The sequence below is a fragment of the Neophocaena asiaeorientalis genome, unplaced genomic scaffold (genome assembly GCF_003031525.2).
Source record: "Neophocaena asiaeorientalis asiaeorientalis breed wild unplaced genomic scaffold, Neophocaena_asiaeorientalis_V1.1 scaffold36, whole genome shotgun sequence".
Classification (NCBI taxonomy): domain Eukaryota; kingdom Metazoa; phylum Chordata; class Mammalia; order Artiodactyla; family Phocoenidae; genus Neophocaena; species Neophocaena asiaeorientalis.
Genome location: NW_020174149.1, coordinates 8,062,694 through 8,079,164, shown reverse-complemented (window position 1 = coordinate 8,079,164; position 16,471 = coordinate 8,062,694). Strand labels below are relative to the sequence as shown.

The 16,471-nt window shown below is 40.9% G+C and overlaps 1 long non-coding RNA gene across 1 annotated transcript in view; it reads left to right on the top strand.

Annotated features, from left to right (window-relative positions):
- LOC112406254 (uncharacterized) overlaps positions 1-16,471 on the top strand; it is a 57,513-nt gene that overhangs the window by 35,833 nt on the left and 5,209 nt on the right. Inside the window, exon 2 of the long non-coding RNA XR_003004518.1 lies at positions 3,395-3,590. This is a non-coding gene — a long non-coding RNA (uncharacterized LOC112406254). The remainder of the gene's footprint in view (positions 1-3,394; positions 3,591-16,471) is intronic.

Genomic DNA, 16,471 nt, shown 5'->3' with positions numbered 1-16,471 from the left:
AAGTTCTAAACCACTCCCCGCCAACATCTCCTTTTGTCTTTAACCACAGGTGGTATTTAAGGCGAGGGTTTTGGCCATCTTGGAGAGTTAGTTTTCCTGAGTCTCTCCCATGTGTATGTTGGGGAGGGGGAAATTTCCCCCTCTACCCCTCTTTGAGTTCTTGTGGCTGGACTAATAACAAAATTGATGCAAGACAGATTATCAGGAGAAAAAACAACAAATTTTAATTCGTGCACACAGAGGTCTCGTGGAAATGGGACCTAAGAAGTGGCCGAAGCAGGCAGCTTTTATACTTTTTAGACAAAGAGACAATAAATTTGTGAGGAATTGACAGGACAAAGAAACTTGGGTTTTGGGTGTCCAATTAGTGAAGAATCAAAACAGAATGTGGGGGCTTCCCTGGTGGCGCAGTGGTTGAGAGTCCACCTGCCGATGCAGGGGACACAGGTTCGTGCCCCGGTCTGGGAAGATCCCACATGCCACGGAGCGGCTGTGCCCGTGAGCCATGGCCGCTGAGCCTGCGCGTCCGGAGCCTGTTGCTCCGCAGCGGGAGAGGCCACAGCAGTGAGAGGCCCGCGTACCGCAAGGGAAAAAAAAAAAAACAAAAACAAAAAACAGAATGTGGGCTTGGGGTAGTAAGTTAAAGAAGTAAGAAGGTTTGTTTCCAGAGGCTTCTAGGCCTGTAATTCCCCCACCTCTGGGGATAAGGGTGTCCTTCTACCTCCAGATGCAGGGGTGCACCTTTCACATGGGAGATTTATTCCCTGCTTTCAGGGAGACAGAAAGGAGGGTCAGAGTGTCCCTCTTGTAATGACTGTTTATTAAGTAACTTTAATTCAAAATAATCAGTATGTCATTGCTGCATATTTTGGGGTGAGCTTCCCTGGGCCCCAACATATAGATGTTATTAAACTTCTGTTTGATTTTCTCCTGTTAATCTGTCACATGTCAGTTTAATTCTTAGACCATCCAGAAGAACCTAAAAGGATAGATGACAATTTCTTCCTCCCTGACAGTGGCAACAACATAAAAAACTCCTTGATATCTCTGTTTTATAAATTCACTAGTTTCTTTAATAGTATACTAAATATGTGAATTAAAACCACAATGATGTATAACCATACCCTTCCCAGAATGGCTAAAATTAGGACAGCTGATAATATCAAGTATTAATGAGAGAGTGGCGCAAGTAGAACTTTCAGGTATTGCTGGTGGGAGTGTAAGTTGGTACAGTCATTTTGGAAAATTGGCAGCATCTTCTATGTCTACCCTATGACCCAGCAGTTCCACTCCTGGGTATATTCCCAAGAGAAATGAGTGCTTATGTTCACCAAACGATGCACTGGAAAATGTTCATAGCAGCTTTATGCGTGATAGTCCCCAATCTGTTAACAACCCAAATGTCTATTAAGAGTAGGATGGATAAATAAATTGTGACACATTTGTAAACGAAATTCCACACAGCAATGAAAAACACACACTCCTGCTTCATGCACTAACATGGCTGAATCTCACAGACGTAATATTGAGCAAGAGAAGCCAGACCCGGAAGAGTACATAGGGTGTGATTTCATTGACGTGGAGTTCAAGAATAAGCAAAATTAATCTCTAGTGAAAGAAGGCAAAATAGCGTTTGCCCTTGTGGGGGCAGGCTGACTGGGAGGGGTGTAAGAGAGCCTCCTGGGGCGCTGGAAATTTTGTTATCTTCTGAGTGGTGGTTACGCAGGTGTACACATTTGTAAAAATGTATTCATCTGCATCCAGTTTTATGCATTTTGTGTAATTTATTAATCCGCAAAAAAGAAAATAATGTCTGAAATCCATCAGGCTAACGGATAGTGATGGCTCTGTGTCCCGGGAATGTCAATCACAGTTTGGTCTTGTGCTTCCTCCTAGATGGCACTGCCCTGCCTGTAGTCCTCTGCCCAGGGGACCTCGAGGCGCTGCTCTGGGTGGGGTTGGAGGGGGGGGCAGCCACTGCACCAGGTCGGCCAGGACCTGAGATGGAGGCTGACCAGGTGCCCTCTGCCGGCATTGGGGCTGCAGATTTGGGGGCAGCAAGGAGAGAGCAGAGTCAGAAGCAGCAGAGATGAGAGTGTGAGAGAGGCTCAGGGGAGGGGGTGGCTGGAGTAGCTGTCTCTCAACATGCGTGGCTCTTAACAGCTCTCCTGATCCAGGTCTTTTCCACATGTAGTCTTAGAGCATCTGCGCATGGCAAACTGACCTTCAGTGATTTTTGCAACCTTGTCAAGGTGGGGGCAACTATATCAGTTCGAATCTAGCAGGAAAAGGTGACTCACTCAAACAAGGTAATTGAGGAGAGTTTAATGAAAGGACACTTATACAGATGTGAATAGGTTCAGGGGATGGCTTCCCTCTACCTGAATCCCACCCAGGTGTCCCCTTTTCTATAAGCTCATACCCCAGCCCTCTCCCTACTCCATTCCAGTCCAAGTAGCCCATCTTTAGTCCCTCTAGGGGTGAAGGTGTGGGCTATACCAGGGGTTCTTAGTCCCAGCTAGCCATAAACTCACCTGGGGAAGCTTTAAAGTACATCAGTGCCTGGGCCCCACCCCCAGAAGTTCTAATTTAATGGGTCTCAAGTAGAGCCTGGGCATTGTGCCATGTAAAAGCTCTCAGGTGACTCTAACAAGCCCAGATCAATTCTTTCAGACTCTCCGGGGCCTAGGATTTGGGCATAGGTGCTCTTTCAAATTTCCTCAGTGCAGCCAGAGCTGAGAAGCTTGAGGTGTTTCAGCCCGAAAGTCTAGTGGTGGTGGAGCTGTAGGAGTGAAGCTTTCTTTGCTCCTTCCTCCACTCAGGCCAGTGTAGTCATAGAAATATCAGATCAAGGTGGGGACAGTGGTCCAGAAGTTCCAGGCTTTGCCACTAACCAAAGCTGAAAGTTTTGGGGACAATAAGGAAGCCCCTGTTGCAGTGTGGACAGACTCAGGAGTCTCCGTGAGAGCAACCCTTCCCCAACAAGTGGAAGGTCGCCTTGACAGCCAAAGGAAGCACTCCCGTTATATTGTCTGTATAAGTGGAGGGAGTTCCCAGGGAGGGAAACCCTTTTATAAAATCCCTAATACCCCTGACTTTTAATTTCAGCAATAGACTATGACACTGAAAGTTATTGAAATTGTCAACATTGGCTGGCGTCCAATTTGTAAACAGCTCCTCGGCTGCCCCTTCCCTACCATCACCTGGCCCCCATGGCTAACTGTAGAAATCTTTAGAATTTTCCCTAGGATTCATTCTCCCTTACCTGACCCCGTAATATTTGCTTCATAATTCTCTTATGGCTTTTAGCTTGCTGTATAGTTTATGCTATTCATATTTACTTCTTTTAACCTCCGCCAGACTATAAACTCTTTTTTTTTTTTTTCACCTGCAGTGTTAGTATAGACACTGAAAAACGCTCACTGATCAATGTCCCTGTGATGGATGACACATTCATTGACCAAATACGAATTGAGAAGCTTCTCGGAGCCAAATCAGAAGATAGGCACTAGAGGGTACAGAGACAACACAGTCACTGCCCCTGGCCTCAGGGTGAGAGAAAAGCAGCCAAATGATTGCCATACGATGTGGTAAGTGCTAAGTAATGGAATGGAAGTAAGTACGAAACGCTTTGGGAATACAAGTAAGGAAGTGACTTGCTTTGATGAGCAAATCAGGGGAGGCTTCACGGAAGAGATAACATTTGAAGGCTGAGCGGAGGTTTTCCTTGCAGAGAAGGAGAGAGCATCCAGGTAGAGGGAACTGTGATAGAAAGAGGAGCTCAGGTGATGGCATCCAGGGAAGAGCAGGTGGGGCTGGAGTTCTGGTGGAGATGTAGCTGCCTGAGTTCATAGGGGCTAGATTGTGAAGAGCCTTGAATGCCATTTTTATAAGTCATTTGGATTTAATTCTACTGGCAATATAGAGTCCATCCAGGCTGCTAAACAGAGGGATGGCAAACATCTGTGTTTTGTTATGATAATTTTGGCACCCATGTGGCAGATGGATGGGGCACCCAGTTAAGAGGCTGCCGATGATAGGGACCTGAACTAGAGCAAGAAATAACTGAAATTCCCTTCTGCTCCTCTGGGGCAAACTGTTCTCTTTGGTAATTTTCAGGCAATCAACTTGCCCAAAGGCAAAATCCAAGGCTCAGTGTTTCACCTACTATGTGATTTTTGCTTTCTCCCACTCTGTGTGTTTTCTTTTCACTTTCTTGATGATGCCCTTTGAAGCACAAAAGTTCTTAATTTTTTTTTTTTTTTTGCGGTACGTGGACCTCTCACTGTTGTGGCCTCTCCCGTTGCGGGGCACAGGCTCTGGACGCGCAGGCTCAGCAGCCATGGCTCACGGGCCCAGCTGCTCCGCGTCATGTGGGATCTTCCCGGACCGGGGCACGAACCCGTGTCCCCTGCATCGGCAGGCGGACTCTCAACCACTGCACCACCAGGGAAGCCCAAAAGTTCTTAATTTTGATAAAGTTCAGTTTATCTACTTTTTTCCCTTTTCACTTGTGCTTTCAATGTCACATTTTAGTAGGCTTTGTCTATCCCAAGGTAATGAAGACTCACCCCTATGTTTCTAAGAATTTTATAGTGTTAACCCTCATGTTTCGGTCTATGACCAGTTTGAGGTCATTTTTGTATATGATATGAGAAGAGTCCAACTACACTCTTTTGCATGTTGATACGTAGTTGTCCCAGCACCATTTGTCGAAAAGCCTGTTCTTTCCCCCTCTGAATTACCTTTGTTGAAAATCAATTGACTATAAACACAAGGGTTTGCTTCTAGACTCTCAATTCATTGATCTGTATGTTTTTCTTTATGCCAGGACCACATTGTCTTGCTGCTTTGTAGTAAGTTCTGAAATCAGAAAGTGTGAATCTCCCAATTGTGTTCTTTTCAAATTTATTTGGCTACTCACACCAGCATCTCAGAAGCCCCATCAGACAGCTTCTTTTGGTTGCCGTTAATTACTGGAGATTAACTAGCCACAGGAATTTGTTATTTGTGAACACCATAGGTTATATCTAACTCAGACACATCTGCTATCAGATGGGAGGGAAATGTTGGCAAAGAAAAAAATTGAAACTTTTTTTATGACTTGAAAAATAAAGAACTCTAATTGTATAGCAATTGTATAAATGTATCTAAACATGTGTCTTGGGAATGCAGATGGAATAAGAATGATTGCTTCTGGCTTGTCCTTAGCTTCATGACATCCTAAGAAATTGAAAAGGTTCTAAGTACAAGACTATTCCTCCATTCTCTAGTAAAAGAAATAGGGAAGTTCTACAGAAGAACATACAAATACAAATGAGCAATGTCAAGATATGAGGGAAGGCTTTGTGACCCAACAGCAAGGTGTCAATAAATCTGAAAGCTGAACCCCTAGCTCAACTTACAGATGGACTGAACAAGTATGGAAAAATAGCATATCATAAAGTAGAAGTTCAGCTCTATATCCCTCTATAATTACCTAGCTTTCCTGAGAGTTTGATAAGATTTTCTCATTGTATGGGTACATAATGGTTAATTTTCTGTTGTCTTGGAGGGTGCTTTGGAATGAGATTAATATTTAAATCTGGACTGCCCATCATAATGTGGGTAGGCCTCATCCGATCAGTTGAAGACCTGAATAGACCAAAAGAGTGGCCTCCCTGAGCAAGACGGAGTTTGCCAGCAGACTGTCTGCCGACTTCGTCTGTACCATCAGCTCTCCTGGGTTTCCAGCCCGCTGCCCCACACTGCAGATTGGTACTTGCAGCTTCCATAATTGTGTGAAACAGTTCCATATAATAAATCTCCGTATAGGTCCACATCCTATTGGCTCTGTTTCTCTGGAGAACTCTGACAAATCTAATTTCTAAACAAATAGAAATTAATTTCTAATAGAAATCTAATTTCTAAACAAGTTTCTAAACAAATAGATTGGTGTGTCTTTGCCTACCTCCAAGAGAATTTATAAATTATAAAGCCCTTTAAAAGTAAAGGAGCTTCTATTTTGATTGACTTAGGAAGCTAATCCTCTTTCATATGAATAGAATTCAAGAAAAGAAAGATTTAATTCCATACACTTTGAATCTACCGGTTTGACAATTTTGATTTGAAAACAATAATAAGTTTTCTCTGTTTTTAACAGGGTAAAAAATCATGTTAGCTAATATTCTAACTTTTGCAAGACCTGGATTTGTTTATTCATAGAAATCCATATTAATCTGGACTCCCTAAATCTTTTACTAGTCTTGTTTAAGCTTACATTAGTAATTATTTAATAACATAAAAGCGTAAGAAATTTGTATGTCCAACTACACTGAGTTATAATTATATCTTTTAAAAGTATTTGCTCTTAAGAATTTCAAAAAATGTTAAAAACTAGTTACTCTATTTCCACTGTCTATATAAATTTCATAATATCATCTGTCTGACAATCTTTTTGATATCAGCAGTGACTATTATTTTATAGCATCAACTTAAATCATAATACCAAGATCCTAAATTGGCTTTGAGAGAGACCTTGGACTAATTGAGTTAATAAATAACCTTTGGATGTCCAATTTCTTGGCAGATCAAAACTAAAAAGTAAGAGAATATAAAACAAGCAAGCATAATTTTAATATATCTGCCCTTGTCTCCTGTTTTTATTCTTTAGAGAGTGACCATCAGTTAGTGAATTAATAAGGATATACCAATGCCTTTGGGTCATATTAGCATACAGGGTACTATTTGCTATGTTACAGACATGCAGAATGAATGAATGTGGCATGTGAGCTGGTGGTACACAAGCAGACATCCTTGTAGAGCTGTGGTCTGCTGCTAGGTACCTGAGTATGGCAGACAGTGCTCCTTTGCTTCCTTTCCAGTTTTCTCTGTGCCTGAGAGGGAACAGAAGTTAGTTTCTTTGGTTAAAAGTTGTAATTAAATGAGTACTCAAATAGTAGTTGCAAAGACATACAAATATGTAAGGTAATTGTTTTGTTGGGTTTTCAAGGAAATTGCTGTAGTTTTATTAAGATGGTAAGTTTAATGTGATATATATGCCTTATAAAACTATAAATTTATCATTTAATTATATGTGCATGTGTGTATGTATGTGTGTGTGTATATATATATATATGGCATGTGAATTAGTAAAAGAGTTTGTTAATGACAGTTCAGAAAAAGAATGATCTTTGGATACCTTTTTTTTGGTTTTTGTCATACTTTTGAATCATTTTTAAACAAAAATTCTTTACTTCTAACTTAGGATTCCTAGTAATTATTGTTACTTTAAAATTTTTATTTTAAATTGTCCATCTTACAAAGATTGTAACGATTTTCTTATCTTTAGACACCCATTACTTATGCTCTGATCTTTATGTATGTTCATATCTCACCTGTGATAACTCTCTCATTTTGCATTTCCCATATTCAAGCCCTAAATTTAAAATAGCAAATTTGTTAAGAACTTCTTGCAATCTAGACCCTCCTCAGAAGGGCACTGGGCAGCACTGTTTGTCTCCTAGAGATCATTAGCATGTTGGGTTTTTCCATATTGCTTTTAGCTCAGTCACTACAAAAGCAAACTAAAACAGATGTTCCCTTGGGAGCCAAATGTTAAATAGGCCTTTTTCTTTCCTACTCAGACATTAGAGCAACACCTGACTTTGGGCAGCCTGACTATACTGAATCCTTCATAATTGTTCGTACAGAAAAGGCAAGTTGTGCTTTAAAAGTGCTTACGCAAAAGCTAAAATCTCATCGCAAGCCTATGGTAGGTTTAGCTGCCTTGTTTATTGCTGTGGTGCTGTGGCAGAAACAATTAAGCTAGTTGGTGCCTCAGCGGGAATTATTCTAGCTCCCCTTCTCACTCACTGCCCTCATAAGATTTGCTGTTCAAACCTAATTGCTTCAAAACAATAGTCACATTTCACCTATGGCATTTTTTCATTGTCTAATTCCCACATAATTGTCAAGAACCACTCTAACCTAAGTAATCCTAGGTTTTTTTTCCCTAGTAATCCTAGGAAATAGTAATCCTATTTCCTTAGTTTCCAACCTAAGGAAACCAATCTAGCTCCCCCTCCTAATAAAAATGAACCCCATGACTGCTGAATAGCTCTTCAAACTCAGCATTCTCTGTCCCCTGGCCAATGCTGATACATTATTTTTTCATAGTTCTTATCTTTAAAATAAAGTACATTCTGTGCTGCATAAGCTGTAACTTCTGAACTCTCTGCCTCTTAACAAGAGCACGCCACCTTGTTAAAGATGTAAGGATTCAAAGCCACTGGCTGAAGATGCCCAACATCGCTAATTATTAGAGAAATGCAAATCAAAACTATAAGCTACCACCTCACACCGGTATATAGCAGAATGGCGATCATCAAAAAGTCCACAAGTAATAAAGGTTGGAGAGGGTGTGGAGAAAAGGGAACCCTCCTACACTGTCAGTGGGAATGTAAATTGGTACAGCCACTATGGAGAACAGTATGGAGGTTCCTCAAAAAACTAAAAATAGAACTACCATATGATCCAGCAATCCCACCCCTGTGCATATATCCAGACAAAACTGTAATTCGAAAAGATACACGAACCCCAATGTTCATAGCAGTACTAGTTACAATAGCCAAGAGATGGAAACAACCTAAATGTCCATCAACAGATGAATGCATAAAGAAGATGTGAGATATATATATATATATATAATATATATATATATATAAAATGGAATACTACTCAGCCATTAAAAATATAATGCCATTTGCAGCAACATGGTTGCAACTAGAGATTATCATACTAAGTGAAGTAAGTCAGAAAGAGAAATGTACTGAGGATGCCAAGACGTCAGCCTTGGAAAGGTCATATCTAGTATATTTAACCACAAATAATGCTCTTAAACTCTAGGGTATATACCCATGGGTTTATGATTCCCAGTGTGAAGTCACTAAGGATTCTACAACCTGGACATCCAGTCCCACTGGAGATGTATAAACCTAAGGCTCAGTAAAAAGCTTTAGAAGCACAGAGCTCTGAAAGTGGGTAGCTACTCAAGTTCCTATATAAGACTTTTAGATTAAGATCTGTGATTAGGATATAACAGTTTAACATTTGGCTCCTTTTATTACTTCTTTCCTTTGTATGGGTCAAGGTATTAGATTGTAAAATAACTGCCATAGTTGTTTTTGCCTTTCTCTCAGCTGTCTTCTTTCCCATAAACTCTTTGAACTCCCTTATTTACCTGTCTCAAACAATTGTAATGGCTGCCAATTTTTCCAACAAGTGGTTTTACCATCTGTCTTTAGACTCCTTTAATAAGACCTGCTAACATATCTGTATGTCTTCACTGAACCTAGGCCCCCAACCGTTAGCTGCTGTTCCTAAAATGTACAAAGGCCTCAAAGGAATCCAAGGAATATGAGGGATAAAGAGACATGAGACTAATTCTCCTGATTAAGTTTAGGCCGACTAGGAAACTGGATACAAATGGTTCCAAATTTTAAAATTATATTTGTAATTATTCTATTTCTTGAGCGCTTCCAATATGTGTTCAAATATTACTATAAACTGTTATCTCAAACCAACATCTAGTGGATGATACCACATCAAGAAGACACAAAATTCTTCGTGGTCAACCACAGACGTTGATCTGAATTTGACCACAAAAAGGGAGTAAGTATTTATAATAAGTCCTAGCTCGACTGTGGTGTAGATACCAAAGGAAGGACATCAGCAGGAAATTTGCAAGGTGAACATACCACCTTCCTACTCCACAGCTGAGTCACAAGATTTCTTGGAAAAATGATGAATAACTAAAATTACCTTCCCTGATAATAATGCAGTCTGCTTGGGTGCAAATTGCCCTCTTGATAGTTTTAGCCAATCAGCACACCCAAGGACAAAACAAAACAAAACATTTTGTCATTTCTCCCCTGACTGAGAGTGTTCCCTCCATAAACCCTGTTTTGTCTATTGGATGGCAATCTGTATACAACTAATCTCCCTTATAGATGAGTAAATGTCAGCTGTGCTTTAAATTAATGTCTCTGAGATGTTCTTTAACAAGGGTGATGTCAACATCCAAGATAGGGAATAAAAGCAGGGAAGTTAGTCTGGAAAGGGGTTAACGTTTGGAACATGCCGAGTTTGTGGTACTTGTAGAGGACAGACAGGTGATAAGCAATTAATTAAAGGAAAGATGGAGGCTGAAGCAGAAATTAGAGGTGATTAACACAGATGTGGTACGGAAGATTTTGTAATAGATTACCCAGTCTTGCATAATGTTAAAATGGTGAGTCACCACTGTCTGAGAGGAAGAAATTTTCTTCTATCCTTCTAGGTTCTTCTGGTTGGTCTAAGAATTAAACTGACATGAGACAGATTAACAGGAGAAAATCAAACAAAGGTTTAATAACATGTATACATGGGAGAGCCCAGGAAAACTGAACAACTCTCATAAATGACTGAAACCCTCACCTTAAATACCTCTTTTAGCTAAAGACAAAAGAGGATATTGGGGGTTGTTGTTTCGGACCTCAAAGGAGAAGAAGGCAATTTACGTGAAGACGGAAAAGCAAGCGTTTGGTAAACAAATGTTTGCTGGGCCACAGAGAGACAATGGGACCCAGAGAGAGAAATTCTAACAAACAGACTTTGCTAGCTTCCTCCCTGTCTATACACCTAGTTCACACTATAGTTATCTATGGTGATAGTTCCTTTCCTGGAACAGGTCCTCTGTCTACATTCTTTAGGCAGTTAGGGGGCCGGTCAGAGGTTCTTCATGAGTCTTTTGGGCCTTGATTGTTTTCATCTCGAAATAATCCACATGCCAAAGAGATACTTTGGGGTGGCAAATTTTGCTCTCCTACACCAACAAATTAACTATGCCACCATCTGAGGGATGTCTGAAGAAGAGGAGCAGGCAAAGAAGACGGACTGAGCCATGCAATGAAATTAAAGAGGAGCAAAGAAATTTATTTGATCACATACGAAGTGCCATTGCTTTTAAGACATCTCTATTTCAGAAATGTTGAAAACTGAGCATCTTAGCATTGATGAAATATAGCAGAATGTGGGCTGAAGAGGAGGCATTGGATTTGGAAATTAGGGAGTCATTGGTTAATCCATTTCACTAAGTTGGTAAGTGCAGAACTGGATGGCTGTGAGTTGGAGCAAATGGAAGTATGGAAGTAGGAACTATTTGCTGACCACTACTTAACAAATGGGAAGATGTGATGAAGCTTGAATGAGGCAGGACACAAATGAAGGTAATTTTTGTATGAAGAAGAACTGAGCCTCTTTGAAAGTTAAGAAGCAGCTGATGGAGAGGTAGAGATCAAAGGTCCATGTTGGGCAGGATAGAGTAGATTAGTGGAGAGGGGTACAGCTGTGGAGTCAGTCGGGGCTGGGTTTAAGTAGTCACTTTTCTACTTACTAGTTATGTGACACTGGACGTTTCAATCAGACCTTCTGAGCCTTGGTCTACTCATTTGTAACAGCAGGGTTATCATTCCCCTACTTCATGGAGTTGTTGTATGTATTAAGTGAGATTATCCACTTAATGAAGTGTTTGGCACAGTGGCCAGGACGTATTAATGCTCAATAAACGAGATCTACTATTAAGAGATTAAGAAAGAACATAACAGATTAGCCAAATGCAGGTGGGAAAGGATGGAATCAAGTTCATAGGTGGAGGAATTAGCCCTGAAAAGGAGGAGGGATCCCTATGTGGTGGTACTAAAAGATGTCCATAAATTCTTTGATCCCCTTTCCTCCAAAAAATGGACCCTAATTACCCTCCCCTTGAGTGTAGGTAGTACTTGGTGAATCACCTCTAACTAATAGAATGTGGTGGGAGTGACAGTATGCAACTTTGAGAGTAAATTATAAAAGGTGTTGTGGCCTCCATACTTGTTCTTTGGATTACTCAGTCTGGGGGAAGACAGCTGATATTTCATGAGAACATGCAAGCATTTCAGTGGAGAGGCCCATGTGGTAAAGGATTCAGGCCTTCTGTCAACAGCCAGGTGAGTGATCCATCTTGGAAGTTGGTCTTCTAGCCCCAGTTAAGCTTTCACATGAGTGTAGCCCGAGCTGACATCTTAACTGCAACCTCATGAAGGACCCTGAGCCAGGCTCTCCCAATTAAGCTACTTCAAAATTCCTGACTCTTAGGACCTCTGAGATAATAAGCATACTTTCAAGCTACTAAATCTAGGGATGATTTGTTACACAGCAATAGAAAACGAACACTCCCTCTTTCTCTGAGACAGAAAGTGGAGAATGATAGGTGAGGGCAGGCATGATATGGAAAGGAGAAAAGGTAGGTGCCTGATGGTCTCTATTTTCTCTTAAGATTAAAATACAAGACATGTTATTTGCTGACCATGAGGTAGCTTGATGAGACTGGCAGAAGAGACAGGCAGAAAATAGGCAAGGGAATCTACTAGGAACACAAGTAAGATTAATGATTCCCTTTCGTGCCTCTCTTCTTTTATGCCAAACGCAACCACAGAAATCACACTTGATATTGGAACTAGATCAGCCCCCATGCACTGAGCCTTCATCTCAAGTGTGAAATTCAGAGGCATTGCAGCCTGTCTGAGCCAGCCCCAGAGACTGCCTGTGTGGTCAAACTGCTAATGAGTGAGTTCAGGGCTGAGGATGGCTCAGGTTCATCTTGGGAAAGAACTCCCTGCTGTCAAGAATGATTAGCCACAGCTGTATAGAGCCTAGCATATTATTTATGAAGAGGGATAGATTATCAGAGGGAAATATTATAAGAGAGAAATCGACAGGCCTTATGGATTCTGCCACAAGCATATTGCAGTAAAGGGAAAGCCCTACAGTATTTTAAATATCTCATTTGTATTATTCTTTCATCCTTGGTCCATTTTCCCTCTGCCCCTCCTCTCTGGTTATTAGCAAGGGAGCCCTGGGAATTCTCCTGATTTAGCCAGCTATCAATCTTTATCACAGAACAAGGTGGAGTTCCAGCACATAGAAGAGGCCAGGTTAAGCCTGCCCTCTCCCAGTGATACTACCTTATAGCCTTGGTCTCTTTAAACCCTAAAGGCCCACCAGGAATTGAATCACTGTGTCTCCTTACAGAATGACAGTTCCTGCTCTCCTTGGGAGTTTAACTTCGCTTTGTACTGATTCTGTTTGCAAACTGGGAAACTTAAACTGTATTGCAAAACTGGTACCTTTTCTACGTTACACAATACATTCAATTCATTCATTCATCCTTTCATGCAGTTATTCAATTATTTAGCAACTCATTATTCAGTGCCTACTCAATAATAGGACCGGGGGCTTCCCTGGTGGCACAGTGGTTGAGAGTCCGCCTGCCGACTCGTGCCCCGGTCCGGGAAGATCCCACATGCCGCGGAGCGTCTGGGCCCCTGAGCCATGGCCGCTGAGCCTGCGCGTCCGGAGCCTGTGCTCTGCAACGGGAGAGGCCACAGCAGTGAGAGGCCCGCGTACCGCCAAAAAAAAAATAATAATAATGGGACCGGCATGTACTAAGTGTTGGGAATAAAAAGATGAATATTATGTTCTTGAGGAGTGGCAAAATGGCCTGCTGGCACATATATTTATCGAGTGTCACTCAATAAATTTGTGTTGAATGAGTGATAATTCCTGCACTCTATGGGCATCCTAGTCTAGTGGGGGGAGGGAAGCATGTTAACAAGTAATTACAATGGTTTTAGTGCAATAGTAAAGGAATAATTCCAGTATTATAAATATAGAGGACTGTATCTACCTGGAAGTTAGGGATGGTTTGATAAAGGAAGTAACATTTGTTTGATCTTGAAGAACAAATAAGAGTTTTTCCAGGAAAGGAATGTAGGTAAAGTCTTTGCATGCAGCCCCAAATTCACAGGTCTTATTTTTAGCAGGATTCTTTTCACTCCAATCTAATCCTAATTTGCTTATATAAATATTAATGAATATTTTGCTGGGTTTCAATCTTTCGAATTTATTTTTGCTTTTGTTCCCTAGGCAATGATCGTTTGGCAAAGTTAGATGCAAAACAATTATACAGAAGAGATTTTTTTTGACAGAGTGGTTGAAATGAATTCAAAGAAAAAAAGATGTATTTTAAGTTTCTTCCTCAGAAATATTTTAATTTATTGTAATTTCTAAGACAGATGGAAGATAGTCTTCCTAAAAATGGTCTACCTATTACCACTAAACCTTCCTCTCTGACACCTGGCTGAGAACCCAGAAAACACGCCTTGTTCTTTGCCAGACCAGTGTTTACTGTTATTTGCTCACTTTGGAGTAGCTTAGGAGCCCATCAGATATTGTACACCAGATTGGCAGAAGGACTTGGAACCGCCAAATATAATAACCAAATTGGTCATCCTCAATTCATTAGTGATTATATAGAGAGAAAAATTTTAATTACTTGACAGCATGGAAAATCACATTACACCAGGGAGTAGAACTTGCTAAGCCCACAGATTCCTCCAAATTGGAATTTAGAAAGAACTCTTATTTGCAGCAGAAAACATGAATCAATACTGAGACTTCGTAAAATGTTTTAATGACTAAGCTCAAGCATTTTGTCTCAGGAAGCTACTGGCCTAACAACACCTGCCACTGTTACCAATGCTGATAAGATAATTTCCATGAAGTTGTCTCACCTGTTCTATTAAGCCTGTAAACTGCTTTGACAATCTTAAAGGAATGAACAAGGAACAAAGTAAGAAGGATGGGAAATCGAAAGAGCCAAGGAGTCAAATCTTTTTCCAGTTTAATTGAGAATTTTGGATTCTATCACGTTTGCACTCAGCCTTGCCATCAGATTCTCATTTTCAACAGCTTGCAGCCATTACTGCATTTAATAGAGGTTGATGGTTGATGAGTATTTTTATACATAACTGCAGTTTCAGACTGATTCTCAGATGTTTAACCAGCAAAGCCATGCAACATTTCGCTGAGTCAGTCCCAGGAGAAAGGGTTATCACCTGCTGAGCCAGGCAGTGGTAAACCAGAGCAGAACAAAGATTTAGAATCTTCCCTTTCTAGCTGACATACCACTGCTTGTCTTCAATTTTCTGGATAATTTAGGATTTTATTTAATATGATTTCTCAAGAACTGAACAATCATCCTAAACAAATCAAGGCCAGACGATTATTGACACAGAGCAGCATTTCCCACACTCTCAGTACTATGCTGTCCACTTCAAAGGGGTTCTGTGACAGAGAAGGTTTGGGAAAGTCAGGAGTAAACAGAGCTCACAAGGTTTCTTTACTACAGGCATCCCTCAGATTTCTTTGTGTGGTAGCAGACATCATGGATCTCCAGGAGGAAATATAGAATATAGTGGTTTCCAGCTCATTTGACCACAGGAGCTGTTTTTTTTTTTTTAATCTGTATTGGAGTATAATTGCTTCACAATACTGTGTTAGTCTCTGTTGCACAACAGTGAATCAGCCATATGCACACACATGTCCCCATATCCCCTCCCTCTTGAGCCTCCCTCCCATCCTGCCTATCCCACCCTCTAGGTCATCACAAAGCACCGAGCCAATCTCCCCGTGCTGTGATGCTGCTTCCCACCAGCCAACTGTTTTACATTCGGTAGTGTATATATGTCGATGCTACTCTCACCAGAAGATGTTTTTGAATGCAAGACCATCTGATGGGGTTGATGTCCCACAGAGCATACTTTGGGAAATATTGCTGTTCAAGTATACTTGTTATTCTCGAACACTCCACATTGTTAATAGAGCAGTGGACACGCTAAGAAGGATACTCCAGGGAAGGGGCAGCATATTAGTAGTGACCGACTTTCCCTTCCCACAGCATCCACTGACTACCTACTAGGGGCAAGGGTTCTGGCACCATCCCTTTCGAAATAGTAAGGGCCTTGCATTCCTTGAGTGCAGTGCATATGGGAATGGGAGTGACCTGTTTGCGAGACATGACAAATCCTTTAACCTCTTCAACCCCACTTCAAATCAAAGGAATTTGATGTCCAAGTTACCTACCAATATTCTGCTGTTACCTCTCACAACCACTAACTAGAAACCCTTGGAAATAAAGTTTTTGTTTTTCTATATTTTCTATTGAGGTAAAATTCACATAACATAAAATTAACCATTCAAAATGAACATTTCAGTGGCGTGTAGTATCCAGTGCAACCACCTCTTTCTAGTTACAAGACAGCTCCAAAGTAAAACCTCATACCCATTAAGTTACTCCCCATTGCCTCTCCCCGCAGCCCTGGTAACCGCCAATCACCTTTCTGTTTCTATGGACTTACCTATTTCATATGAATGGAATCATACAATATGTGACCTTGTGTATCTGGCTCCTTTCAATTACCATAATGTTTTTTAAGATTTACCCACATTGTAGCATGTGGATGTAGCATCTACATCAATCCTTTTTTTTAAAAATACATCTTTATTGGAGTATAATTGCTTCACAATACTGTGTTAGTTCCTGTTGCACAAAACAGCGAATCAGCCATACGCG